Consider the following 27,759-nt stretch of genomic DNA (forward strand, 5'->3'; position numbering starts at 1 on the left):
CTGAAGCATGTAGGACTTGGAAGGAGGTGTGCTTTGCGGTGGGGGTGAGGTAGGCACCATACAAGTAATACACCTGGACCAGCCGCAGCCTCGAAGAAATTGTGATAGTGCGCAGGGGGCATCATAGCATCACACCAATCGTCTCCTCCCATTGAGCCCACAGGTGTGTCGGCCACGTTAAGGACTAGTGAACGATAAATCTGGGAGATACCTCCATTCGATAACGCACTAATCAGAAGTTTCACCTCCAGGGGACTGAACTGATGGAGTGTCGTGCCAGGGAGAATGTGTGCCCTCAGCACGTGCCGCTATTAAAGGTATTTATGAAATTGCATATGAGTTAAGGCATACGTTGACTGAAGTTCTTGAAAAGAACACATCCGGGTGCCAGAACAAACATCCCTCATCAGGGAAGTACCTATGTTATCCAAATGAAGAAATCCCTCTAGGCCAGAGGTTTCATGTAACCACCGCCCCCTCCACAAGGGGTATGCTGAGTGAGCTTGGAGGCCCAGCCAGAGTATAGGAGCGCAGCACGCCAGCTAAGAAAGACTATTCAGCTCATGTCTGGAATGGTCTTAGGGAGCCGGGCACCGTATAACATCTCCAACAGGCTTTCAAGTATCAGGGAGATTAGCGCCACACTATACGCCAGGTCTGGCCACCACCCATTAATCATTTAGAACCCGGGTCTGACAGGGCCTGAGATGCTAAGAAGTAGAGGGATAGGTTAGCCATGCTCAATACGTCATCATAAGGTGCCCGCTGACACCTTGCAAGAGCCAGTCGTCGCCTGGACTTGTGCCAAATAAAGGACATTGCCAGGGAGTTCATCTCCCTGAATCATTGTCGGGGTATCAACTGTGGGAAAATCTGGAAAAGGTATAAAAACTTTGACAGGACCATCATTTTATATAGAGAAATCCATCCCATCACATTACATTAAGAGGGAGGGATTGCCATTTTTTCAGTTCCGTCTTCACTCTTGGGAGCAGCAGGGTAAAATTAGGAGTTCATGTCATCTCAGGATGGAGTGCAACATGGATGACCAATCAGAAGAAGATCAAACGCTGCTCTAGTATGGTGTCTTGCCACTTGCCACTCAACACATTCATGTGAGGGATGGAGAGAGACCAGCACTTACTTTGCATGATTAGCCTCCAGACCGGAGGCCTCCGCATAAAGCTGAAGGATACGAAGGCAACGTGGGACGATCTCCACGGATTTGGAAACGAATAGGAGGACAACATCAGCATACAGTGCGATTCCATCATCATATGCCATATCCCACTCCCATCCCCGTATCTGTGCATCACTGCATATGAGTCGGGCCAGTGGCTCGGTGGCAAAGGCAAAAGGAGAGGGGACAAGGGGCATTCCCGTCCAGTGCCCCGACAATTACGGAATGGACTGGAAACCACTTCATTTATCTGCAACAGTGCAGTCGGGTTGGATTTGAGTAATTTAATATAGCCACAAAAACGAGGCCCCAAACACACCTTCTGAAGAACCTGAACCAGGTAAGTCCAGTCAACTGGTTCAAAAGCTTTCCCAAAGTCTATTAACAACAGGGCAACAGGGGATGTCAGAAGATGCAGGTGGGCTAAGGAAACCTGAAGGCATCTGAGACAGTGCCTTGTGCTCATAGCTGGCATAAAGCCACACTGATCTGGATCTATGGGCGCATCGAGAGGCATTTTCAGGCATGTGGCTTGCAGAGTGGCAAAAACCTTTATCTCTCCATTAATAAGTGAGGCTAGCTCCTATGGAAAATGACCAGCTTCAGCGGCTTCACTGTAGAGGGCAAACAGGTGTGCAGAAAGGATTTCCCTGCATTTACTATAAATTTCAGTAGGGTACCCGTTGTGTCCAGCTGTCTTCCAGGTCACCAGGGCAGGCACAGCACTGAACATCTCTGCTCCAAGGTCTGACTCTTAGTCCGTGATACCCGAGTGAGCGAGACATCATTTAGAAGGGGGGAGTCCAACTTGGACTGTGGTCTTGGGATCACTGCCTACAAGTGACAATAATAATCTGCAAATGCTTGGACCATGCCCGGGGTAGTGTGCCGGGGAGTGCCAGCAGCATCCACTATCTGAGGGATCACTAGAGCTGCCATGGGCTGAGTAGCCAGCCAATACAGTCATTTGACATTCCTATCACCACACTTGTATACTCTTGCAGTGGAGGCGCACCACGCTGGCCGCACTTCCTCAAGCAAAAGAAGGCGATTCTCAGCCCGGGCAAGCTCAAGGTGTCAGGCGATCTCTCCCTGGGGATCCTCAGGGAGTTGAGTCTCCTGTCGGAGGGCATGGGCCTCCAGCCAGGTCACCTGTTGGAGTCTGTCTCTCTACCTTCCTCTGAGAATACTCCTAGCGTATCCTGACTGCAGCCTTACAGGCTGCCCATGAGGTGCTTGCAAATTTAACAGTCCACTTATTGATTTGGAAAAATGCTTGGAGCTCATCAGCCAGAGCCCTGGAGTACACCTCATACCTAAGGTGCCACACACTAAGCTGCCACATAGGGTGCTGGGCACAGCCTTAGGGCACAGGCAGAGGAGCACAGGGGCATCATCAGAGATTCCTCTAGGGAGAATCTGTATCTCAGATACACATAGGCAGTCAGTGGCTGGCATATGAATAAGGTCTAACCATTACCCTCCTAATGAACACCTGGATGAACCCAGAGTCCTCAGTTCTCCTGTCTGAATGCTATACGGCCAACTTGAGGAGCATTAGATATGATGAAGCCATAGCTCCAGACATCCTAGCTGCTATAATACATTCTTGCACAACAATTTTTTCAAAAGAATCCCATAGACAACTGGTCAGATCTGTACAACACATCAAACTCTGATATCCAAGAAAAACACTCTTATCAGTTCAGGTAAAACACTTGCTGCCACTCAATCAATCAATAGAGACTTTATTCGGTTATATTTCACACCATAAAAGTACACATGTATACAATACGATTAAAAAACATTATTCACATTATTACAAGTTCATAGTCGCATACAAAAAATCATATTACACGTAGCCCAATGCCAATAACTTGATCCAGATACATGGTAAAGTGCAGGTAGTAAATACAACATCATTGGTCTAGGCAATTCCTTAGTTTGACAGTTAATTTTAAAAATTATTTAACCTGTAAGACGCTATCACTGTACAACAGCTGCAAATAAAAAAAAGGCAGGTTTGATTTGGTTAAAATTAAGTTTCCTTAAAAGTGCAACAAGATAACGTTTGCGGGGATATTCATAAAACCTACATAAAAACATAAAATGCAGCATATCCTGAGGAGACTTCCCGTCGCAGCCACAGGGTGCTGTAACCTCGTTAAAAATGTCTGACTTCGGTCGTATTAAAAGATGATGAAAGATGTCAAATCTAAACCTAGTCAGCAAGAATTTCTCATGAGAGGTGAAATTACTCATTAAGTATGGCTCCATGCTTTCACAAGTTTTTAACATCACATATTTCCTAATTCTTGATTTCATAAGCTCCTCACTTTCCCTTTGAGCCAACTTATCCTTATAAAAGGCTTGTTTGATTGCTATTATATCCCCCTTTACAATTCCACTAGGATTTTCAAACAAATTCCAAGCGCCCAAGCCTGAAAAACAAGTTTTCAAGTATTTTAACCAGGGGACACGCATATGTTTGTCCTGGGATATAAGATCTCTTACAATCAAGTGGGTAAGAGGTATGTCCTGATTTATCCACAGTTTCACCCAGCAAGTCAAAGGCCTTAGGGAAAAAATATCACTTAGATACTGGATTCCCAGTTCTTCGTGTATTGTCAGGTTGGGTGTACTGATGGGGACACAAAGTAAACGTTTTAGAAAGTTATTTTCGGCAACCTGCAACTATGCCATATGCAGCTGTAGGAAAAGATTTAGCATTATACAGCTTAATCATTGCATTGATTGGCTTCTTACCCAGTTTTGTCGCAAAGTTAAAAACAGAAGCATTAGCCCTTATCAGTTCACCTTTCTTTTTGGCCAAATGTGGGCCCCAGTTAAGCTTGGTGTCAAACAAGACACCAAGATATGAGAATGTTTCTGTGACTGGTATTGGGACATCATCCAGTTTAGAAATAAAATTCTTTTTGGGTTTATGGCCAATATGCATTATATATGATTTAGAGTTGTTGACCAATAAATTTCGATCAGACATAAAGGTGTTAAAAGCATTTAAAAGCGCCTGGAGTCCCTTCTCCGTTCTTGAAATTAAAACCGCATCATCTGCGTATAAAAGAACTGGAATACCCCGCCTGCCGACTCTAGGGCAATCTGCCTGTACATTCTGTAGATAATCATCTAAATCATTAATATAGAGATTAAAAAGGAAGGGGGCAAGAATGCAACCCTGACGCACACCCTTCTTTATGTCAAAGTTACCAGTGGTGTCCCCGTTTGCAGAATATCTGACATTAGCACTGGTGTGACTGTGCATATCCACCAAAAAGTCAACTATCCCTGGATCCACACCTTTCTCCCTCATGGACCTCCACAGCCCCCCCCTGTTAACACAGTCGAAGGCTGAAGAAAGGTCCATGAAGGCAAGATGGATAGTTCCCCTCTGTACAATAGTATATTTGCTCAATACAAGGAATAGATTAAGGCACTGGGTTATGGTGGAGCGCCCCCCACAGAAACCATACTGAGAAATCGACATGATGTTATTTTCGATCGCCCAGCATGTTATTCTCTGTAGTAGAATTCTCCCCATAATTTTGTCCATGGAGTCAATTAGTGAAATTGGCCGATAGCAGTGAGGACTGCCCTTATCTCCTTTTTTGAAAACGGGAACAATCGTTGATAGTCCCCAGGAGATAGGACAGCCCACTTTAGCAGCTGCATTAAATACTGCAACCAAGATGGGCGCCCAAAAGTGTAGATCAGACTTATACAAGTCTGGGGGGATCCCATCAGGCCCTGGAGCTTTTCTAGCAGTAAGTCCTTCAATGGCCACCATAACTTCAACATTAGTAAACCTAAAAGCACCTCCCCTAGCATCAAGCAATTTCTCAGTTGTGACAGGTAACCCAGAAGAGTATAATTGTTTAAAATGAAGTTCCCACTCTTCCTTGGTAATACAACAGTCCAGACCATTACCCGGATCTTCTACCAGGAATGGTTTTTTAATTATTGTCCAAAATCTGGTACTGGATTTTAGGGTAGAGGGATCAAGTAACTCATTCCACGCTTCTGCTCTTAGCGACTCCTTATGGGATTTTAGAATAAACTTATATTCCCTGCGACACAGTTTGACATTTTCCTGCACTCTCGGGATAGCTGCCAGTGCTATCCTAAGATTACGAGCAGCTTTGGAGCAATCATGATTGAACCATCTTGGCCCACATTTTCCCACACTCATCTTTGCTGGGACCAACATCAGTTCTGACACCTTCTCCGACAGATTTTGATAAGCAGTAAGAACCCGTCGAGGGTCAGCCCCCACCTGAGTGCAGTTCACAATATCCTCAGTACATGTGTCTACAATGTTTTTGTACAGTAAATCTGGAGTCACCATTGACCATTTAAGTCGCCGCCTTCCATCTGTAGTGCCTAACCTCCCGGAGTTACATATCACTCTTTCCTTAGTAAACCAGGGTCCCTTCAAACAAATTGTTAGAGGGTTATGGTCACTAAATTCGCTTGGAACAATATCAAACGAGTCTAGTAAAGGCAGCAGTGTTGCTGACAACAGCATGTGATCAATGAAGGTGCCCCTCCCATGCCCCTTAAAGGTGGGAGTATCAAAACACTTAAATGGATCCCTGAGCGTCACGGCCAGGGAGAGGTCCAGGTTATCCAGGAGAGCATTGCATAGTTCCCCAGCCAATGTATGATCCAGGTGTAGTCCCTCCCTACGCTCACAACTTAAATCATTTATGCATTTATGCAGAGGGTCTCCACACAAGTGAACATTGAGATCCCCCACAATCATGAGGTTGTGATTATAATCCTTTAGAGAGGAAGTGAGAAAGGCATGTAAGACAGATACAGAATTAGATACTGAGATAACATTGGCGGCATTATAAAAATTCACTAAACATACTCGGCAGTGTGCCCCATTTAAAACCAAGCCCATCATACCAGGATCATTTGCATCAATTCTGCTAATTTTACAGGTAACAGAGATAGAAACAAAAATCACCAGCCCACCCTTAGGTCTGCCTCTTAATGATGGTGTGGCCGGGACATAGAAGGCCTTGTACCCTTCTAGAAAAAGATCACATTCAACCAGCCAAGTCTCTTGTAGGCAGATAACTTTAAATTGCTTAATGTAATTGACCCAGTTTATATCTGTCATTTTTGCAGCCAACCCCGCAATGTTCCACGAGACAACATTGCTACCATAGTTTTTTTCTTGTAAATTCGGAGTGGACACCAATTCATCTGAGATTGAGATGCCTTGACCCACAGGCATCTCATGTCAGTCGCACATGTCCAGGCCAGATAAAAGATCGTACCTGTTCAGTGTGTTAATGTTAAACCCAGGATTAGGTTTGGCCGAAAAATTAGGTCTATTCTGTGTATTGGTAACGTTACCCAATCCCCTCCGATTAACAATATTATACTGAAAGCAGGTGTCCATGTCCCGGGTCTGAGTTTCAGCCACTGGACTAAACAACCTTTGTTGGGGGGGGTTATGGCAAAGATGGGCATAAAAATACCCCAGAGGTCGAGCACATATACTGCTCTCATTATGTATCAGTGACGAAGCTCTTAAGAGAGCGGTGGCCACATGTTGGGGATGTTTAAAGTTCACAACAATGCAGTCTCCGCTTCCCGTTTTTTCCAATGGGCCCACCCAGTTCACCCGCCTGACTGCCAGAATCTGATCAGAATATGCAATTGGGAAGCCACAGTTTTTGTTAAGCCATGACACTGTTTTGTTTTTAAGTGAGGTATGAGACTCGTCATAGGGTGAGGCAGAATGAGTACGACAGGTTGGGACATTAGTTAGGACTACCACAAATGGCGCACAATCAGGCGGTAGGTTAAGATAACGTTTACTTCTGTGCGACCTACTATCTGTTCCCTGTCTTGATACAGGGTCAGATTGAATCTGTGGATCCATTGTTACTTGGGTGGCTGGTGTGGTTACTAATGTAGGGGCCCTACTCACAGTGGTAGGTACTGCCGTCACATTGATGGGATTTGACTGAGTTATTCCCCACGCCAGCCCTGCCTGTCTACCATCCCCAGGTTTATCCCTCAATCCAATAAGTTCAGCCTGGTACAAAGATACCAGGCCGCCAAGCCTAGACACCTCAGCTGTTAGAGTGTCAATCTTAGTGGTTAAAGGTCTGATAGCCTCCTCTACCTTAGATTCTAATTTAGACTCGAGGTTTTTTATATGGGCAACCAGTTGTGCGATATTAGCATTAAAGTTATTCTCCTTGTTTCCAGTAAACACAAAGGGATTATTAAGTGGGACATTAACACCAGCAGAGTCTACAGCAGTAGGTTTTTTCTTCTTGTTCCCACCCCCTTTTATCTGTGTTCGCCTACAGTTACGTACCGGCCTTATAGCTGGCAGAACTTCTTCCAAATCCTCACTAGATCGATTTTGGTGTTCTCTATGGACCTTAGCCCTTACCACAATCGGCATGACCGGGTTTTCTTCAACAGCACCATTGACACTAGCCTCTCCCTCAGCGTCCATCGCTATCAGAGGCGGCGACTCAGCCAGTGTTGTTGCAGGGGGCCCTTTCCCCAGAGATGCCCTGCGTTCACTATTAATCAGAGTGACTTTTTTTACCATGTAATTGTCAATAGTACTATGGCCAGTTGCAGTTTTATCATTTTTAGCCTTAGACATCCTTAATAGCAACAGTACGTGTTGAAATTGCAATGCGACTATATGCAAATAATAAAAAGAATTAAAGTCTCACTTGTTACTTAAAAATAGAGAGATCAGTTCACAGAACCAGGGTCTCGGGCCCAGCCCAGTCTCCTCAGGCCTCTGAGGGCCACAGAGGGCCCGCCCTTTGCCTGGGCTTAGCCCGGCGTCGCCCGCGCGCGTCCCGCGACGCGGAGGGAGCCGCGTTCTTTTCTGCGCCTCCGGGCGCGTGGATCGCGTCAGCAGCCGCTGGGAGGTCTGGGAGCTGTAGTCTCCCCCTGCTCGCAGCTGCTCAATGGAGTTGCGGCAGCAGGGGAGACTATCAGCGTGTGAGTCCTACAAGTGGCGGCGACAGCAGCGAAAGGACGGAGCAGCAACAAAGCCCCCTGCAGCAGGTATGGCAACAAGGAGCCACTCAAATTGAGTCACTGCAAAAGGATTGTGAAAAAACTAATGCAGCAGTTAAGAGCTACCCCACAATGCCCCGTATTAAAAGCGGCAGTAAAGTGGCAGAGGAATAAACGAAAGAAGGAGCTCTGTAAATATAAAACGGCAAAACATGATGAATACTGGACAAAACTCATTTGAGTCAGCAAGGATAAAAACACTGTAAACTTTTGGCGCATGATCAACAAAAAAGAGCATGGACCTTGGAAAACCATCAACACAAACATCACGAGAAGGCTTGGGTAACTTTTTTAATGAACACTTCTGTCAAAGACAAGATCCATTTGGGCTCCTTTTCTAAGCATACAAGTACACTTCACTGTCACACCTACACTTTTCAGATCACCAACATTCACAAGAAACCAAAAAGATAATATAAAATTTGTACTGTGTTTTATTATATATAATCCTCATAGGTCTCAAAAGTATACAAGATTAAAAAAAGCAATTTCATTTTAAAACAACATATATATCATCAATATGCAGTAAATTGTCAGATAAGATTAAAACATTTCCTAAAAGAAGCACACTCAAAAAGACTATGGCAGTAGTTGGGATATAAAAATCCAATACATCAAATTGGCAAACCAAGTCTTAGAACTAAACAACCCTGGGTCAACACTTAGTCGCGTTATTTTCTTTCCTAATGGACTCCGGGAGTGCTTGGATGCTTAATCGACACAAAGCGACGCGTTTCGGTGGTATAGTGTGATTCACCACCTTCCTCAGGCTTAATGTAATAAATCAGTCTCTCCCCATACAGTCCGACAAATGATGTATCACTAGACAAAGGGGGATCTGTTTCTTCCTCTGGTATGGTTGTAAATCTCCTCCAAATCACACCATATATATGGTAAGGTATATGGGTATATATGACCTCCCTTAATTTTCCTTCTTCTAGTTGTTGTGAGAAGTGGTGACAAAGTGGGACAAGTGTACATCAAACTTTGCTTGTTCCCTTCTTGTAACTCCAGCGACGCCCCGCCACTGGAGCTATGGCGATATGTTTCTTATGGGATCAAAACGCCCTGCAACGAGCTTAGGCACAGCTTCTACAGGCGTATACTGTTCCAAACAAAGACTGCCGGGACATAGAGAGTCTCCTGGCGTGCTCCAACACCTTCCGATATTTAATGAAACATTTTTCAGTCCAAGAGGATAAGCCAGGAAGCATGCCTCACAATAAACCCAACAGAAGTAACCAGTATGGTAGCATGGAAAACACATTGGGGGCAGTCTAATAGATGTTATTCTGTATGCCACATACTATACTGGGTTCTCTTGCGAGGAAATTGAGAAAGTCATCTCTAAATCACGGATTCATTGTGCGCCAGGCCCAAATTAGCTACTGCATGCACGTTTTAAAAAGAACCCAAATTATGGGTCAACAGGCTTGACGTGGTCTATAAATATATCCTGCAGGTAGACTAACTTCTTGATCCCGGGAGGGGCTCAAAAATGTACCCAATACACAAAGGTGGGGACTCAACAAAACCGAACTATAGTCTGATTGCTTTGACACTGAAACCAAATAATTTGCAACTTAATGAAAAGAAGAGTGAAATTCACAAAAGACCTTAAAGATAATCCCGGCTAAATATCTTGAGGGATATGCTGAGGAGAAAGAAAAGAGCTAAAAAAGATCTCCTCAGAAAAGGGGAACGCCGCAGAGGTAGAAGCAGGGAAGGAAATAAAAGATAAAAGAGGAAAAGAACGCAAAATACTAACCTGGATTTTCTTTTCATTCTGAAGGACAACGGGCGGGAACTCAGCACCCTAGAAGTGAGAAGGAGAAGGGGAGAATAAGTTCCCAGAAGGAAGAATAAGCCACAATCCTTGTACCCTAAAAGTGGGAAAACGCAAAGGAAGACAAGCTCCTTCTTGGACCTTTGTGCTCTCCAACTCAAAAATCGATTTGAAACAAATCCTAATAAAGAAATCGAACAACAGACTCCAAGATTTTATTACGGAAAACAAAAGCCTGCCTACAAAGGCATTATTTGAGAGGTGCTTGGAAGTCCTTGCAAATCACTGATACAGAGCATTAAAAAACAAGTGGTAAATGTGGAATTGTTTAAGACTTGAGCAGAATGAATAAAATAGTCATTACATGTTGTCTGGTAGTACCAAATCCTGATGTAATATTGTTCCAGATCCTGCAGATGCAGAATAGTATATAGTCAATGACTTATGCCAAACGTTCTTCTCCATTCCTCTGCATGAGGATATTCAATATCTTTTTGCATTCCAGTTCCAAAATAAAGTCTCCGTTTGATGTAGAATTCCACATGGGTATACTAAAAGTCCTTTGATTTTTTATCAGACCCTAAAGAAAGATTTGAAGAATTTACAGTTCCACTGTAACTCAGTCCTGGTGCAATATACTGATGACCTTCTTGTGCCATCAAAGACAAAAGAGGACTGAAAATTAGATGCTATTGCACTTTTGAATCATTTAGCTGACAATGGGCATAAGGATTCCCTCGCAAATGTGCGGTACTGTAAAAAAGAAGTGATTTATCTTGGTCATCACATTGAAAAAGGAAAGGAAAACCTCAATAGAACGCGTTTCTGCACTTCTGAAAATGAGTACCCCAACCACCCAGAGGGAGGTGAGGATGTTCCTAAGAATTGTTGGCTATTGTCGTCAATGGATTCCAAACATTTCTCTGACTGCAAATCCTTTAATAATGCTAACTCATACTGATATCAAGGATCTGGTTCTATTCGATGACAAATGTACTAACGCCTTCTGGGATTTTAGAGAACAATTTTGTAATGTTCGCAGCCCTCAGAATGCCCGATTACGATAAAGAATTCTACATTTTTTGTCATGAAAAAGGTAGGTGTGCTTTGTCTGTGTTGACCCAAAAACACGGGGTGATCATGAGGCTGTTTACATGCCTACCTGCCATGTTGGATCCAGTAGCTGTAACTCTTACCAGCTGTCTGAAATTGGTTGCAGCTGTTTTCATTGCAATTGAACAAATTGAAGAATTGTAATGGTACATACATTAATTGAGTTCATCTTTATTTAGTTGAGATATTGATGACCCATACTTACTAGGAGTCAGCACATGACATACAGCCACCTGACTATGTATGGGCAAGTCATATTGGCAGCTGAAAACACCTCTATCAGAAGATGTGATTTTCTGAACGCTGCTTCCTGTCTCAGGAAGCAAAGGTGACTGAGAGGAATGATGGTGACAATGATGATGATGATGATGATGAACCTGAATATGATTGTGTGAAAGTTACTATTAGAGCTGACATCCTTGGCATGATAGTCCCCCAAACCTTTTGCTTTCATCCATTCTGTTTTGCTGGCTTTAGGACTATGTGCACTTTACCACTGCTAACCAATGCTGAAGTTCTTGTGCTCATATTTAAACATGGTAAAATTGATCTACACCTAATTGGTACATCAGTTTTACTTGAAAGTCCCTAGTAAATGGTACTACATGTACCCAGCGCCTGTAAATTAAATGCTAATAATCCTGGCTGAAGAGGGATGAAACCCCAAAACCGGTCCTAGGATGCTTGTTTCCAGTCCAGGGAGGACCTGGCTTAGCAGTCCGGGCTGGACTGTACCCATGAGGCACAGGGTCAAGACTGATTTGCATATGGCTGGGTTCAAACTGGAACTGCATGGTGAGCAAAAAAAAACGATGGATTTAGGCCCAGATCTCTGTACTGGGGTGAATGTATGACATTGTTCTGCATTCTGTCCATCAACTGTTGTTTTTGCATTTGTCACCTCAAGTGGGAAGGGTATGCCCAGACGTGGGTCCCGTGCTCTCCATGCCACTGGAATCAAGCTATCCTGGCTGAAGAGGGGTTAAACCCCGAAACCGGTCCTAGGATGCTTGTTTCCAGTCCAGGGAGGACCTGGCTTGGCAGTTCGGGCTGGACTGTACCCATGAGGCAAAGGGTCAAGACTGATTTGCATATGGCTGGGTTCAAACTGGAACGGCATGGTGCACAAAAAAAACCGATGGATTTAGGCCCAGATCTCTGTACTGGGGTGAATGTATGACATTGTTCTGCATTCTGTCCATCAACTGTTGTTTTTGCACTTTTAGAAAATTGCCATTTTCTTGTCCCAACCATTTGTGCCTAATGCCATAGTCCTGGGTCACATGACTATAAATGGCTCTGCCATTGCGGTTTGTATATTGCTTCCACACAGTAACACAAAGGGGGCTTAAGTGTGGACAGGGTGTCCCGTCCTGGCAGGATGACTGAGGAGGGGCTGTACCCAGTCCCACTTAGACTTCATAGGGCTCTGCCTCGTGCCCACACAAAGAACATGACACCAGGCCTGCCCTTTCTTATGTCACCCCTAACAGTTTGGAGCCTTGACAAGGGAATGGGAAGAACTTTGCAGAACCACATGTGATGGAAGGACAGGGAGTCCCCCCACATAAAGGCTGGCATCAGGTATAAATATTCGACCTCCAGAGCCACACTTCAGAACACTCCTGGACCCGAGGAAGGTACAGAAGGAGGACAGCCCTGCTGCCAGAGGACTGTCCTGTTGCTGAAGGATTGCCGTGCTGTCTGAAAGGAAGCCTGGACTTGCTTGTCTTCTTCCCAGGCTTACCAGAGTGACTCCAAAGGTCAGATGGCTGACCTTAGGTGTGGACTACAAGGAAACAGCAAGGTCCAAGAGAACTCCCTGTAATCGCCCAGCTGACTTCCTGCAACTGGTCCTAACTGGACCTACAACTAGCTCTGCCTGAGCCCACTGGCTGGTATCAGAGTGTAATTCTCCTGTAGAAAAGGTGAATATCCTCTAGTTTGGGCTCTTTGCTACCATCAACGATTTGCGCCAAGACTCTCCGACCTGTGTTGAGCATCAGTACTGACCGGCAATGCAAGAGCTTCACTTCGCGCTACAGAAAGGACAGCCTGAAATGACTGACAAAGCAAAGCTACAGCAACAACCACCCACAATGCTTGAACGTCTCTTTGTGCTACAGCAACGAGCATCCAAGACGCCTGACATGCTCTTCACTCTACAGTGACTACCATCTGTGACGCTCAATAACCTCTTCGCGGCCTCCTTGTGCCTTCTTCGAACGGGATTCTTTGTGCCGGACTTTGAAGGTAAGTCATCAGCTGGAGTAATCTATTCCCTGTATCTGACCCACACTTCATTGTGGTCAGCCTAAACTTGCGACTTTCCCTCAGACTTGTACTGAATAACTCCAGTTCTACTGATTGCATTTTTATCATTCTGGTATCATTTTATTTATTAAAATGTATTCTAGTTTTAGGTTTTGCCTTCACAATGGTGAAATCTCTTGTATTTAATACATCTTAAAAGATTCCCATAACCCAGTTACTGTGTTCATTCACTTTTGTGCGGAACTTTTTTTTTTTTACTTCCCCTGGTTGCACGCATTTACGATACATTTGCGATACTTCTACTAAAGCTGTTTACACTGTTTCAGCCCTAGTCTCTGTCAAGATAAGATCTCTTCTCATGGAAAAGGCAGACAGCTTCTAACAGTATGCTTGCTTTTTATTACTTAGTTGTATAAAACAGAACGTTTGTGGCATTTCCTATTCATGCCTCAGTACCTTTCTTTGCACTTTGCAGGCATTATCGGATTGATTTTTTTCAACTTAATCTATTTGGTCATTATGTTCAAATTCTAAATATTGTAATAAACATTGCCCAATGAAAATAATGTTAATATACGAGTGATATGTTATATTTTACTACTAAACAGGCAGTCACAAGTGCAATTACCTTGCAGACAACAGGGTCATGATTTGAATGGTGCAGCAGGTGCAGTGGCATCAAACTCAACAGTTGTTATAACTCCACTCAACACCAAATATTGCTATATTGTACTACTAAACAGGCAGTCACAGGAGCAGTTATCTTGAAGGCAACAGGGTCATTATTTGAATGATGCAACAGGTGAAGTGGCCCCAGGCCCAAAAATGATCAGAACTCCTCTAAACACCTAATCTTGCTATATTTTGCAACTAAACAGACAGTCACAACTGCAGTTATCTAGCGCTAGGGTCATGATTTCAATAGTGCAGCAGGTGCAGTGGCACTGGGGCCAAAAGCTCCAGGCACCCCGACCGATTATTGCTATATTTTACAACTAAATAAGTGCAGTTATCTTTCAGGCACTAGGGTCATGATTTCAATGGTGTAGCAGGTGCAGTAACCCCGGGACCAAAAGCTCCAGGCACCCCACTAAAAACCTAATAGTGCTATATTTTATTTCAAAACAGGCAATCACAAGTGCAGTTACCTTGCAGACAACAGGGTCATGATTTGAATGGTGCAGCAATTGCAGTAGCACCGGGCCCAAAAGTTGTCAAAAATCCTATAAACACATAATATTGCGAAATTTGGCTACTAAACAGACAGTCACAATTGCAGTTACCTTGCAGTTAAAAGGTACTTGATTTGAATGGTGTATCAAGTGCAGTGACTCTGGGGCGAAAAGCTCTAGGGACCCCACTAAACCTAGATTATGGCAACATTTTACTACTAAACAAGACAGTCACAAGTGCATTTATCTACAGGCAATAGGGTCATGATTTGAATGGTGCAGTAGACCAAGTACCAAAAGCTCTATGCACCCCACTTAAGACCTAATATTGCTATATTTCACTACTAAACAGGCAGTCACAAGTGCAGTTATCTTGCAGACAACAGGGTCATGATTTGAATGGTGCAGTGGCACCGGGACCAAAAGTTGATATTTTACTACTATACAGCCAGACACAATTTCAGTTATCATGAAGTTAAGAGGGGCTTGATTTGAAAGGTGCCCTGGCACCTGGGCCAAATGCTCTAGGGACCCCACTAAATGCAGAATAGTGCTAAATGTTACTACTAAACAGGCAGTCACAATTGAAGTTATCTAGCAGGGACTAGGGCCATGATTTCTATGGTGCTGGAGACGCAGTGGCGCTGGGGCCAAAAGTTGTCAGAACTCTTCTAAACACTAAATATTGCTATATTTAACTACTAAATAAGCAATCACAAGTGCAGTTACCTTGCAGGCACTAGGCCTATGGTCATGATTTCAATGGTGCAGCAGGTGCAGTGACATTGGGGCCCAAAGCTCTAGGATCCCCTCTAAACACCAAATATTGCAATATTTTACTACTAAACAGGCAGTCACAAGTGCACTTACCTTACAGAGAATGGGGGTCATGATTTGATTGGTGCAGCAGGTGCAATGGCACCGGGGCCAAAAGCTATCAGAATTCCTCTAAACACATAATATTGTATAACATCAATTAATTCTATTACTTCCCTCTTTCATTTCTTTTTCAACAGTTTTATATTACTTACCCACACTATACCACTAGTAACAGCACAATATATTGTCTTTTGTACATAAACAAGTCATAACACTTGAACAGACTTTCTGTAACTTATATTGTACAACTCCTCAGCAAGTCACAACTTACAACACAAAACAGCTGATTATTAATCACCAAGGCAAAACCTAATGCATTTACCTATGCTTGTTCTAAATTCGTTTGGGAGTTTTCTTGTTTACTGTTTTCACGTTATTACTGTTTGTGTGCTGTATAAATACTTTACACATTGCCTCTAAGTTACCCCTGGCTGATTTTGTGCCAAGCTACGAGAGGGTTAAGCACAAGTTAATTTGGTGACTTTTGTGGTTCACCCTGACACAGATTGTGGTTGTTGCCTGAGTGGAGCTTCCATCCCAACCAACCACCAAATTTCTTACAGTTGTGGAATTATTTGCCAACCCAAGATCAGACATCAAAAATATTCCATATGAAACGGCTGATCTGATGTTGTTCATAGATGCTTCTTGTTTGAGAGGCCATCATTGAGTAAGGCTGCCTATGGAGTATGTTCCATTTCTGAAATAGTTGAAGCATCATACCTGCCTAACTTAACTTCAGCACAAGTGGGAGTTGATTTCACTCACCAGAGCTTGTTGCCCGACAAATAATTTGAACGTGACAATTTATACAGACAGCCAGTATGGTTTTAGAGTGATCCATGATTTCAGCAGTTGGGGTCACAGAGAGGGTTTTATGACATCCTCTTGTACACCCATCAGGAATAGTTCTTATATACTTGATTTGCAGGAAGTAATACAACAATCAAAAGAAATTGTAGTTGTCAAGTGTGCTGTCCCTAAAGCTGGAAATGACTTGGTCACATTGGGTAACAAATATGCAGACCAGGTGGTGAAATACTGCACACTTGAGAATGAAACGGTGAAATCAAATGAGCAGATTATAATGCAAGAAACAAACCAAAATGAATCAAGTGAAAGTCCTGTTTAGAAATACAGAAAATGTGAATTGTTTCTTGTTGAACCTAGCACAGACTTCATTGAGTGAATTAAGGATTATCCAGGGGGAGGTACCAAAGCATGAGAGACAGAAGTGGGAGAAAGCACAGGATGCAAAAGAAATGGTGGCCTCCTGAATATAAATATGTACTTCCTGATTGTATGCTTTGTTTAATGGCCCACTATGGGCAATGCCAGGCTCATGTAGGAAGGAACTTCATGACCAGAATTTCTTATTAGAAAATATTGGTTTAATACAAAATTTAGAAATGCTGCAGAAGATTTGTTTCAGAAATGCATAAACTGCTAGATAAATAATTAGGGAAAAGGACTGTGGTGCTTATGAGTCATGCTGGCAAATTAGAGGACCCATTTACAAGGCTGCAAGCAGATTTCAAAGAGATGCCAGTTTACAATGGCCTTAAATAAATTCTAGTTGTTGGACCTGGCCCTCTCTAAAGGGTCACTTCCAAACGTTTTGCCTTTTTCCCTTCATTTTCTTTGCTGAATTTGTCTTTGTTGGCCTTAGGAGTCTGCTAACCAGTGCTAAAGTGTTTGTGTTCACTCCCCTAAGCATGGTTAAATTGGTTTAAACATGTTTGGCATATTTTTATTTACCTATACGTTCCTTATAAAGTGGTATACCATATATTGAGGGCCTTTGAATTAAATGCTACTAGTGAGCCTGCAGCACTTAGTTTGCCGCCAACGTGAGGTGCCCCTTAAAGCATGTTCCAGGCCTGTTACTGGAGCCTGAATGCGGTTTTAAACTGCCAATTCGACTTGGCAATATAACTCCCTTGCCAAGCCTTAAACTCCCCTTTCATTGCATATGAGTCACTCTTAAGGTAGGCCCTAGGTAGCCCATAGGGCAGGGTGCATTGTAATTAAAAGGGGACGCAGAGGGACTTTGCCTCTGGAGATTCCAAGACTCAGAACACATCAACAGCAGAAGGAGAAGCTGGGGCCCCACTCTAGGTGCAAAAAGAACGTTTAATCTTCCCAATGCGCTGGATGCCAATTGACTTTGCCTTTGGGCACACCAAGCCCCATAACTCATCAGCAGAAGGAGGAGGAGGGCCCTACTTTTAGTGCATAAAGCGCGTTTCATTCTTCCCGCTGCGGACATGCGTGGGCTGCACCCAGGCAATACCTGGACATGGGTGAGTCCAACTTCGCCAGGATGCGGCTGGACTGGGCCACCCCCCTTGGCTTTTCTAGTTGGAATCCTCTATCTACCAGGAACTCTGTTTGCCACAGCTCTGAATGCCCCGTTTTGCATCTTATGTTTAATGATGGCTGGCCATTGTCTAACATGGGCCTTCATTAATAGCTGGCTGTCCCTTGGGTCAATATTGCACAATCAAGTTATAACATGGGCTTATCTGTCTTAAACATACTATGAGGAAACAAAAAACTGTCTCTGCCGAGTCCGGCGCAAATGGCCATACTACCATTGACGGTTTTCTAGCACGTGCTGTTGAGATAATGTCAAAAGAGATTGAACTGGCAGACTGTCGTCTTTTGCTCCGTGCAGATGGTCCTGGATTGTCCCCGGAACCTCAACTGCAGAGTGGGACATCACCCAACGTGTCGGTTTCCTCTAAAACAGTCAAGTGTGCCGGAGGCCCTATCGGAGTGGCCTACTAAAACAGAAGATAGGCAACAGTCACCTGTATTTTGGCCCTATTGCTAAGCGCAGGAAATGGGTGCAGAAGTCAAGGTTATGTGAGCCTAAAAGTTAAGTGCCATCAGACCTGACCAGCAAGAAACGTGCTATGGTTACTTTAGATACTGTCTTAATGGACTGTTTATGTGACAGGCGTAGTCTTATTTTAAAGGCCCTGTGGAAATGAGCCTTTTTAGAGGCCCACCGGTGCAGGGGTTCACCCTTATCTGTCCACTGGTTCTTAAACCAACAAACGAAGAGTTTGGCACGGAAGCTGTAATATCAAAGAAATAAGTTTATTAACCTCTCATGAGTGGGACTACGTCAATACAGTACCCTCAGGCCACTGTAGGAGGTAGTCCATAGTATACAGAGGCCATGGGCCTTATATACCCAGTTTACAGCTGAGTAAGCATGGAGACTCAAGGAGGAGGTACAGGCATATACAGGAATAGTTATTGACTAACATGGACATACAGAAACTGCTTGGTCAACAAAGTGGGAGGGGAGATATTACCGGTTATGTAAGTTGGAATAGCCTGACAGTTACACTCTAAGACAGGTACATTCTAGCATCTACAGGCCTTTCTGAGCAAGCACAGTGCCCTGGCTCAGTACTGAAGGAGTTAACCATAGTTGATGACTCAAGCAGAATAGAAAAGCAGGCCACAGTAAAGACGGAAGAAGCACATGGCTAGCACGTAGCTAACCAAAATGGCTTCAGCTTATGCTAACGGTAATTTCTGCGATTTCCACAGCCCTATCACTGACCGTTTGGCCACTATTAAAAAATATTTCAGTAACTTAAGGGAGAGGTGCACAGCAAAGCCAGTTACTCATCCATCCAGTTTTAGTGTTAGACTCGCCCAATTTCGCAGAGTTCTTCCACTGTGCCTTAATCCAGTGGTTTGGGGACTCAGTTATTGGGAACTAATTCTGGTGCTCTCTTTCATGGGTAGTATTTTACCTCAAGAAAAAGCTAGGGCAGTTTTTTTGACACCAGCTGATAGTCAGCATGACTGCAGTGCTTAATTTGAGCCTGTGCTTTCCGGTGCAGTTTTTGTTAATTGTCATCACCATACTTTGAACAGACTACCAAGTGGTAGCGCTGCTCATCTAATTTAGAGATGAGCAAAACAACGGTTGTTTAGGAATACAATATACATTAAAATAGTGCTAATAACCTGCCTCCCCAGCCATTCCTTTAGCTTTGGGGACCTGGAATAATCTGAGCTGTTGCATTTACATGCAAGAGAGATGATCAGTAGTTGTTTTGGCAGCGATGACCAGGGCGATGGATGGTGCAAGCTGCAGTGGCCTCCAGGTCAGAGCCCTGGCACTTGATATTTTAAAAATTAAGCACTGCATGACTGTCATCCATATTCCCTCCCTGTCTGCAGATTCCCGACCATATGTGGCGGTACAGCCCAATGTTCCCTATCTGGCCCAAGGTGCGATAGAATCCACTTCCCAGCTAAAAAAATAAGGTGACTCACTGGTTTCAATGTAATTTTCAAGACTAATACCCGCTTTTATTGCGAGATTCCCCTGGTTCGCAGGGTAAGGTGTGTGGCCCCCTGCTGAAGGGGCTCTAGGAGGACTGTATTATTGTTAACTTTTGGCAGCCCACATTGTGGGTGACCTATTGTCTCAAGCTAGGTCAGGAATGCTACAGCCAGGTTTAATTACATTTTTACCTCTAGGTTTTTTATTCCACTCATCTGGATCCCTCTATGTTGCAAATTAATACATGCAGTAGACTGTTTTTGCTGCTGTATCAAGCCAATCAATTTTTATCTACCAACAGATGTGCAGCCTTAACTAACCTGGAAGATATTGACTGACAATGTGATAGTAGGCCAGATTAGAATCATTAATTGGTCTGCACACGCCTCCCGCTGTTGACGCTGCCTGCTTTTCCACTATCCATCTCTCATTTACTCCTGCAAACTGAGTCAGCCCTGAATCGCCTATGGGAATTAACAGCAATATGAATTTGCTTGCTGACAAAGATGCACAATAGATGGCAACTGTATCAGGCGGAGCTCTGGAGGGTAAGCAGTTTCGTTCAGCTACTAGATCTTGCCCTGTGTCTGCTGAGTTGGTCCAGGCTGCCATTCAGCCTTTATTCACCATATCTAAAATAAAGCTGCTGAGCTGGAACATTGCAGGCTAATCCTCCAAATTGCAGATGGAGGATTGGTCCACTTTCATTAGCAAATTGGATATTGTCTTATTGCAATAGTCTTGGTTATTGCATGGTGGGTTTTTTACGTGCTATAATTTGCCAGCTTTACCAACTACTTCTGGTTGGGCAAAAGGCGATCTAACTAACTGGTTTAAGGCCTCAATTGATTGTAACATGCAGATGCTTACTGCTGACAAGGGAAATTTGCAGGCTTTGGACTTGAGATGGGGATCCAAATTTGGGTTGGTATTAATACACTTTCACAACAATTAATTCTCTACTAAGGATAACCAGACCTTTCGTAGCCTATTTGTCTTTATTGATAAAATTATTAATAGAAATACGTGTTTGGATTCCTTATTTAGGGCCATATGCATGAACACATTTTCCCATAGACACAGAATGGACAAAACCCTTTGATTCATCAGGCCATTAATCTTTTATAGGCTAGTGACTTCAACACCAAACTGGGTGCGTTATCATCCCAGTCACCTTTTACCTTCCCCTTTTCGCAATGTGACAGGGGCACTGTTGCAACCAAGGACTCCAAGGGTCGTGTATTATCTACCCAGCTGAGGTCCTAGGATTTACAGAGTGTTATGACTAACAAGCGGCAGGACGTGCCAACCTATACGGGCAGAGGTTTTTGCTCTATAATTGATTATATTTTTATGTCTAGATCCATGCATAACCATGTCTCCAATGGAGAAGTCCTGCCCAGTGTATATAGTGATCACAACCCTTTTAACTGTTACGATAAGTATTGTATAAGAAAGTGTCGAAGCCCACAGTTGGCCCCGAGCAAAGTATTTCAATAAAAGATTCTGGACGTAGGTTAGTATCGCAGTCAGTGAACATGGCCTCAATCCTGCAGAAAACTATGGTGGGATTTGATTAGTTCCTGCCTGTCTACTAACAGTGACCCAGCGGCTATTCTCATAAGCTTCTGTAAGTTAAACTCTAATATTAGAGCCCTGCTTACTAGGCCCGTTGGTAATAAAACTGATCATAATGTATCATGGTCCAATGGGGCATGTAGAGCAGCAAATTTCAGAATTAGAAGGGAGCTGAAACGCACACCCAGAAATAGAGAAGCAATAAGAAATTGTAGGAGCGAATATAAGATAACTCTAAAAAAGAGAAAGGCCAACATGAAGATTGAACACTGGGAAAAGTTGATGTATGCCTCTAAAACCAAAAGATACTCCGACTTTTTGGAAGCTAGCAAATGCCAACTTTTCTTTATATAGTACTACGAATAGGGTTTGCGTGCATATTGGCCCTGAGGAGTGGACTCTTCATGTTGGTAAAATGTATTATCCTGAAGACTGCGCTCAGGTTACTGAGAGTGGAGATTCCCTTATTTTTCCTTTAGATATTTCATTTTCTATAGATGAAGTGTTTGAAGCCATAATCAATAGTCCCTCAAAAGGCCCCAGGGACAGATGGGGTCCTTATGAATCAATATAAGAAATATCCTGCATTTTGGGACCCCTAACTTGTTAATATTATAAACTCAACTCGCAATGTTAATATATCAACTTCCTGGTGTTCATCCATAATTGTATCTGTATTTTAAAAGGTGAATGAGCAGGAGCCAAAATGGTACCGACCTAATTCCCTACTTGATTCCACGGTAAAGATAAGTAGCAGAATTGTCTTGGATAGGCTGTTGCTGTAGACTTTGGCGAAAAATACTCTGTCCATGGTTCAATATGGGTTCAGGAAAGGGTTTGGAACAACTGAACAATGTTTAAACCTGCATCTCTTAGTGTGAAGATATAAGTTTGCAAAATGTAGCTCTCTACATTTAGCTGTTATGGATCTATCCAGTGCCTCCAACTCTGTCAATAGGTCAAACTGGGGGACATTTTAACGGCTATGTGTCTTGAGGATGGGCTGGTGGCCTTTTTGAGATCACTTCACTTGATCTCGTTGCCTCTGTTAGGTATGGTGAGGGAAGGGAATGTACTGATCTTTTCTCCGTAAGGCAAGGGGTCCAATAGGGATAGGATTTTAACACCCACCCATATATAAAAGGCTCCCACAATTTTGAACCTGGACCCAGCGTGAGTGTGTCCTAAATCCCCAAGTCGCGTCCCACCGGTCCTGGATCCTTGATTGTGGTGCTAAAAGTGCCCAGATAGCCATTATTCCATCAGAGGAACATGTCGCACTTTACACAAAACATTTCCCTCTTCGCCGCCATCTCTTCCAGCCCTTGAATCTATGCTCACAAATTCATCCTCAGATAAGCTCATTACATGACTATACGGTGGCATGTAACGATCTTCTCCAATCACGCATCTGAAAGCCATGGCTAGCTGGAACGACGACCTAGATGAGCCATTATCAGAGGTCCAGTGGCAATTCTGCTGCGGACAGTGGAGATGCTCTCCCCCAACAAACTTTGCCTTATACATTTTAAATATTTACATCGCATTTACAGAACACCCCTGCAACTCAGGCGCATGGGCATCCGCTCTGAAGCGAATTGTTGGAGATGTGCATCTCCAAATGCTTCATATCTCCATATGGTTTGGGATTGTCCCGACATCGCGCACTTCTGGAAGGAAGTTCTTGAATCTATCAATGAGATCGTGGTGACTCACTACATCCCCACTCCCAAATTGTGCCTCCTAGGGTATGTTAAAGAAGCCCCACCGGGCCATCGCAGTCTCCTTGCCATGTTACTACTCCTAGCTAAGTGTCGCATAGCGATGCACTGGGGCAAACACACACCACCCGCCATTAAGACCTGGATCCTAGATACCACGTTCTGTCAAGAACAATTAAATGTGTATTGGGAATTACTATCCCAAGCATCTAGGCCGAAAGACATTTGGGGTCCCTTTATGACTTGGTTATCAGCTCGTAATCTGGGAACTACACATGATCCCGGGACTTCCACCAATTCTCACCAAGAGGCGCCTACTGAACATATTTCTATCTCATGAGTCATTCCTTTCACAAACTTCATATTTCTCTCGTACATTTATTCCCCCATTAATTCAGCCATATAATCCACATTTGACGTATTGTAACATATATGTGAATTTATGAGGTTTTATCTCGCATATGTAATTAATCATTGTGATGCTTCAACTTTGGTTTCAATTTTCGTTTGTTCAGTTATAAAAATGATTTCATACTTGTATTTTCGTTCGTCGCCTGATGCGCAACTGACTGTTTGTATATGTCAAAATGCCAATAAACAAAATAACAATTAAAAAAAGGTGCCCAGATAGCCAAAATCCAAAACGTGGGACTGAAAACATTTTTGGATAAAAATTGCTCTGAGAACCGAGGGAAGACAGAGATCAACCTGCTCGTCCATACGCCCATGGTGCTTTGCTGGTCAGCCTGACTTTGAGTGTACTCTTGCTATGTTCTTCTCCGCAGTTGCAAATTCTGTTCAGCGGTCCTTCGCCAAAGGGTTATCCAGCTTCCTTGAACTGTCTTCAGCTACAGTCTGAAGATTTTTAGCTTCCATAAAAGTGACTGAGTCTGAACGGAGAGATCTTTACCCGCAACTTCGTCCAGTAACTCTCCAACGACGAAACTCCATCCTCGGACACCGCCTGCAGCCTTGCCCCTCTGAAATTTATATTCTCAGAACAAAGTTCTTGAAAATTCTTCCTAGTCCGAAGGTAAGCACCAACCGGGCCCAATCCAAGACTTTTATCCAACCCACGCTCCATCGCGGTCTGCCATATTTTTTGACTTTCACCTGTTCTCACGAGACTAGGAGTCCACAGTTGGTGCTTTGATTTTTAGGCCTTAGCTTTTACTGGAAACTTTAAAAATTCACAACTCCGGCTCAACTGATTGGATTTGTGTCATTTTGGTGTCAAATAATGTATAAACATTTACTCTATTTTTTGTGTTGTATTTTCATATCATTACTGTTTCTGTGCTGCATAAATACTTTACACGTCGCCTCCGAATTAAGCCTGTCCTATTTGTGCACCCAGGGTTGAGCGCAGGTTAATTTTGTGATTTTTGTGGTTCATCCTGCCAGTGACAGTGGCTGTTGCTTGACCAGGACCTCACAGCGCGGCCAACCAACAACCCAATTTCTCACACTTGCGATTGTCTGTTTGTTCTCTAAATGGGTTGCGGTCTATGCTAGATCAGAGATCAGGCAGAATGACAATTGCCAAACTCTTCTTGAGGGAATTAATAACATTGTTTGGCCTGCCAACCTCTACTGAGACAGCTTGTGGGGCTCATTAAAAAAATTAGATGCTGAAATCGAATTGTACAGTCCTACAAATTTATAAAAGGTTCCATAGTAGTTTCATCCTCAGTCATCTGGTATAGTTGAGAACATGAATAGAACCATCAAAAAGAAGCTGGCAAAATTGTGTGCATCTACTAGTCTGAAATCGCCAACTGTGCTTCCTTTTGATGAGCATTAGAAGTACCTAGAGAAAAAGACTGATCTCTCGCCTCAATAGTGATAATAGGCAGAGCTATGAGACTGGCCTACATTCGTTCAGCTACCCTTGTGCCAATAATTGATGACATTGTACTAGATTAATGCAAAGGTCTGGCTGATGTGGTTGAATCTGTTTCTCATTAGGTGAATTTTGCAACAGCACCTTCAAAAGAAATTCAATGTCTTACTCGGCAACTGGGTGACTGGATTCTGGTGAACAAACATGTTTGTAAAAACTGCCTTAAAGAACGTCGCAAGTGTCCTTATCAGGGTGTATTTGTGGCTAACACTGACTGCTGTGAAGAAGTGTGGCGGAATCCTGCAGTGGACCAACACAGCTCGCACAAGAAGAGTAAATGTGGCAGATGCAGAAGTGGTGACCACAAATAACGAGTCACAAAGTCAAGCTCAAGTTAGCAGCATGGATCCAGAGGGGATGAAGAAATGTTTTCAACTGGTGAAGTTGGTGATGAAAGTGAAAGTGAATATTCTGGTGAATGTACCAGTAGCCATTTTCTAAATGAGGATCAGAGTGAAGACCTGTTGCAAAGTCACAAGTGGCAGCAAGAAGAAACAGTCTCTGATCCGTTCAGTGAAAAACTTCAGTTAAGGATTGGAGTCTCCAGAACCCCCAGAGGGAGAAAGCAGTTCATAATTAGGCATGATGATCAAAGCACAAGGTCATCAGTGAGTGAAGAAGACTCAGAAGTAGTCACAAATGAAAATAAAAGAATTTAAACACCAAGGGCCTCATGTAGGTAAATAAATTTTACCGGTTCTTAAATACCGAGCCGTACCGAATCGGTAAATTAGAATCGGTAAGTTATATGTAGGTAAAAATTCGGTAACAGTTACCGATTCGGTAACATTCGGTAAATACGAATCGGAATTCACCGATTCGGTAAATACCGAGGTGATAATTACCGATTCGGAAAATACCGAGGTGGGATCTACCGAATCGGAAAATACCGAGGTGGTATCTACCGATTCGGAAAATACCGAATCGGTACGTACGGATTCGGTAAATAACATCACATGACTTGACGAAACAGCTAATCCTGTGCAACGACAGCCCACCCAACCAGGAACTGCCCACACCCAGGCAGGTGTACACAATTACCCGAAGTGGCCACACCCAGGCAGGTGTACATAATTAGCCGACCCTGGAGAGGCCTGGAGTGCAGAGGAGAGGCAGGGAGCAGTTGCATGTGCGAGCGGGAAACGAACAGCATGTCCAGCCAGAGAACACAGAAAGACGGAGGGGAAAGGAGGAGGAAGCTCAAATTCAGTCCCAAGGAACTCCAGGTGCTGGTGGAGGAGGTGGTGAAGCAGCACCAGAAGCTGTTTGGGAGGCAATCCCTGCAAGTGCCTGAGGCCGAAAAGCGCAACATATGGCTGGCCATCCGGGCGCAGGTCAATGCTGTGGGAGTGACCCACAGGGACATTGAGGTCCTCAAAAAGCGCTGGTATGACCTGAGGATTGTGACCAAGAGGAAGATGGGCGACATCCAGAAGGAGGCCAGCCAGACCGGAGGTGGAACCAACAGGGCACCTGCCCTCACCGAACTGGAGGAGCTGGTGGCGGCCACACTCGAGCAAGAGAGCGTCGTGGGTCTTGGGGACGCCGACAGCTCTGCCAGAGCCGCAACACACCAAGGTAAGACGAAAGCACAGCAATGTAGCCTCCCCTACCCCTATCCCACATCCCCCATTGTGAAACGAGAATCACACTGCAGTCCACACGTGTCAGTGCAGACAGGCAATGCATTCCGGGAGATGTAGTCAGGGCAACACTAACCATGACGTAAATGTCACAGGGCAACAAGGCATGTCACGCACTCGAGGCACAAGGAGACAGAGGACAGATTGGAATGTGAAATGATTTATTGTGACGCTTGCAATGCAGCCCTTCGGGGACACTGAGCCAATGTTGTTTTTCTGTCCACAGATGTGACATCATGCAGTACAGGGCATGCTGCAGGGGAGACGGCACACCGGCCACAAAAATCACCTCTAGCCAGCACGAGTTCAGACCAGGGAGCAGGCCCACTTGCAGCCGCACCACCTACGCAGCCAGCCTCGCCGCACACAGAGCCAGCATCACCTCACCGAGAGCCAGCATCACCACCACCAGAGCCAGCATCGCCACTCATGTTCGATTCACCGGCCACATCTCCGCTTGCAGGTGTGAGAATGAGGAGGCGTCCAGCAGCCAGGCTACGAGCCTTAGACACCTCGTCAGACGACAGCATGGGCCCAGAAGACCGCACCGGGCCCCAGGAAGGGAGCCATCCCACTGTGCCCCACACCTCACAGGCAGCACAGACGGGAGCAAGAGGGCACCGCAGGTCGCGTGTCCAGAGTCCACCAGCACCCACTGACGGCCATGGTGTCTTCTTGGGGCTCGAGGGCCAAATGTTGAAGCAACAGCGCCTGCAATCAAAGGCAGTTATGTCAGTCCAGAGGCACATGCGGGTGATGAAGACAAGCTTAGTCAACATGGACACAAACATTGGCCGCATGGCTGCGGGCATTCGGGACATGTCCCAGTCAATCCAGCAGTTGTGCAGCAAATTAGATGCTGACATCGAAGCACGGCGCCGGGAACGCCAGCGAAGGGACACTACCAGCAGGGCACTCAACCGTCTGGCAACTGCGACTTCCCTACTTTGCCGGCGCTCTGTGACGATGCAGGAGGGCCTAACACAGTGCTGCAGCGACCTGTCTCGGGGGATGGTGCAGGTGACAAGTGCACTAGGGGTGCTATTGAGTAGTCAGGCGTCGACAACTGCTGCAGGGGATGCTGCGGAGAGCATCGACACCAGCAG

Source organism: Triturus cristatus, chromosome 2_1, assembly GCF_964204655.1.
Source record: "Triturus cristatus chromosome 2_1, aTriCri1.1, whole genome shotgun sequence".
In the NCBI taxonomy this organism is placed as follows: domain Eukaryota; kingdom Metazoa; phylum Chordata; class Amphibia; order Caudata; family Salamandridae; genus Triturus; species Triturus cristatus.